Raw genomic sequence first — 3203 nt, 5'->3', positions numbered from 1 at the left:
ATCCTACAGATACATACTTATGTGCAACCCTGGCTGGTTTGGCTCAGCAGTTAGAGCGTTTGGACCAGAGTCCCGGGTTCGATTCCAGCCAAGGGCACATACCTTGGTTGCGGTCTGTCCCCAGCCCGTTAGGGTCGTACAGGTGGCAACCAGTTGATGTGTCTCTCTCACATCGATGTTTCTGTCTTCCTCCCTCCCTCCCTCCCACTCTGTCTGAAGATAAATGTAAAAATATCCTCAGGTGAGGATTAAAAAAATACTTATGTGCAAAGTGGCATGTGCCCGTTATCTGTAGACATGCCCATGTCCACTGGTGGATTTTTGGCAGTGAAAGACGGGAAGTGACCTGAACTGGTCATGGACTGGTAAATAAACTATGGTATAATAAAATTCTAGGCAGCTATATATAAAAAAGAATAAGAAAGCTCTGTATAAACTGAAATGGAATGACCTTCAAATTTTGTCATCTACCTTCAAAAATTACCTTTAAAAAAAATGTATCTAGAATCCAATCACTTCCCTACCACTTGGCCTGGAACATCATCTGTCCTGGCTGAATTAGCCTCCTAACTGGGGTCTCTGCTACCACCCTCCTCCCTTTCGTCTAGTTCCCAAGAGCAGTCAGATCCTGTTAAGACATAATCACATTATGCTAAGTCTGTGTTCAAAACCCTCCAGTGGTTTCCTACCCACTCAGAGCAGAGGCCATGAGCCCTGCTGCACTGTCTCCCCATTCCTACTGTCTCCTTCTCTGATCTCTTTTCCAACCCCACTGGCCTCCCTGCTTTCCTTCAACACCCCAAGAGTGCTTCTGCTTCAGGACCTTTTCTTTGCTGTGCCCTCTGCCTGGAAAACCCTTCCCCCAGAAATCTGCGCTGCTCTCCCTCAACTCCTGCGGGTCTTTGACTGTCGCCTTCTCAGCCAGACCTTCCCCAACCATCCCACTTACAATTACATGGAGACAGACACACAAATATAGTAAAATGGTGGATAAATGGGTGCGCTCTGTGTAATTCTTTCAACTTTCCCTAATATTTGAAACCCTTCATTATGAAATGTTGAAATAAAAACACACCTGCACAAACCCATTCCCCTTTCCTCGCTTTCCCCCTGCACTGACGTCTAACACGCATTGCACTGACTTCTTGTCTACCCCACACACAACAGAGAGAATGTAAACCCCGTTAGGGGCAGCCCAGGGATTGTCGTTTCAGTCACTGCTCTTCTTGTAAAACAGGTGCCTATCGCTGCACCAACATCAAATCCCTGGTTCTAATATTTTACTATAATCATTGGGGAAACAGGGTGCCTAGTCCCTCCCTCCCTCTCTGTACTATCTTTGCAACATCCTGTGGCCCAGTCATTATTTTAAAATAAACATATTAATGAGAAAAGTGCCAAGTACCTGATACTCAATATTTGTTGAATAAATCCCATGACTTATTGAAATTAAGTGACTTATATTGATAATATACTACCTTATTTGTGAAAAATAAAGGGAAAATTTTTATATGTAATCGCTTATATATTGTATACATTATCTCTGGAAGAATGGATAAAACTGATCATACTGGCTGCTCTGGGTGACTGGTGGACAGGGTGACTTTTCAATGAACATTTTGTACCTCTTGGGTTCTGAACTATGTGAGTATGTCCTCCATTCACAATACAATTTAAATTTTAAAACTTTCTGGTCTAGCCTCTTCCTTGGGGTCAATGTCAACTTTACCTGTGTACAGTTTCCAGAATTCAGATTCCTTGCATTTTTTAAAAAATCATTACTGCAGGAACTTTTGCACCTCTACAGCCACCCTTGTGGTGATCCTTGAGCCGTAAATGGCCCTCTCCAACCAACAAACACTCTTGAACTTCAGAGGGGGAAAGACAGCTATCAAAGACATCTTAGAGATCAATAGGAAACCTGAATATCACAATACAGTACACACAATATTATTTTTTTACTGTGACTTTCCTTAGGTCCGACAGTGGTATTGTTATCATGTAGAAAAAAAGTCCTTGCCCTGGCCGGTTTGGCTCAGCGGTTAGAGCATCGGCCTGTGATCGAAGAGACCCGGGTTCGGTTCCCGCTAAGAGCATGTACCTCGGTTGCAGTTTGTCCCCGGCCCTGGTTGGTCGTGCGGGTGGCAGCCACTCGATGTGTCCCTTTCACATCGATGTTTCTCTCTCTCTCTCTCTCTTCCTCTCTCTCCCTCCCACTCTATCTGTGCAGAAAATGGAAAAAAATGTCCTTGGGTGAGGATAAAAAAGAAAAAAGAAAAAGAAAAAAGTCCTTAACCTTAGGAATTAACATTGAAGAACTTAGAGGTGAAGGGCCATGATGTCTGCAAGTTACTTTTTACATGGTCCCACAAAAGAAATGTGCACACATATAAATGTGTACTGATCACAACAGATTTAAGTATATATATATAAATACATGTCTATACATACATACAGACGTTATAGAGAAAAGCTAACGTGAGAAAATATTAACGATTAATTTATGCAAAGGTATTATACTGTAGTATTCTTCCAAATTTTCTGGTTTGAAATTTTTGAAAACAAGTTTGGGGAAATTTTTAAACTCCCAAGTTTCCCAAAATTAGCTCAAATATCACTCAGGATACACGCAGTGGGGAAGTCACTCCCTTTTCTGCATTTCCAAGGCCCTTTACTTATGCTCATCCTTCAGTAGACTGAGAGTAAAAGAATCATGGGGCATTTAGCTCAAGCCCATAAACTTTAACACCCTCACGTACACACTTCCGGGTTCATGCTCACACATGCATCCCAGCAAGGCCTAGAATACACAGAACTGCTTAAAGGGATCAGACACTGGGCTAGGAAATGTCCAAACTCAAGAATGGGTAGGAGGGCCTAGGGTGAGCTTGTCAAATTCCTGCCAGGGAGGTGCTGGGGGCTGGGGAGGGCTGAGATGTTGTCACTGGAAGGACCAGCCCCAGAACAGAACCACTGTCCATACCCAGTATGGATGTCCCTCGAATTTGGTACACCTAAGGTTCAAATTTCACAGAACTCAGTGAGTAAACTCTCTTTAAGTCAATGGCTCCTCCTTTAGACAATGGAGACAACAGAACAGCTGTGCAGACACCTGAGGAACACTGGACACCCTGAAGAGCCCCGCATACTGTAGGGCGTCTGGCTGGAGCACAGCTGTGGCAAAAGGCAGAAGCAGCAGTCAA

Source organism: Molossus molossus, unplaced genomic scaffold (assembly GCF_014108415.1).
Source record: "Molossus molossus isolate mMolMol1 unplaced genomic scaffold, mMolMol1.p scaffold_m16_p_19, whole genome shotgun sequence".
In the NCBI taxonomy this organism is placed as follows: domain Eukaryota; kingdom Metazoa; phylum Chordata; class Mammalia; order Chiroptera; family Molossidae; genus Molossus; species Molossus molossus.
The sequence above is the reverse complement of the archived record's forward strand: the minus strand, read 5'-3'. Positions refer to the sequence as shown.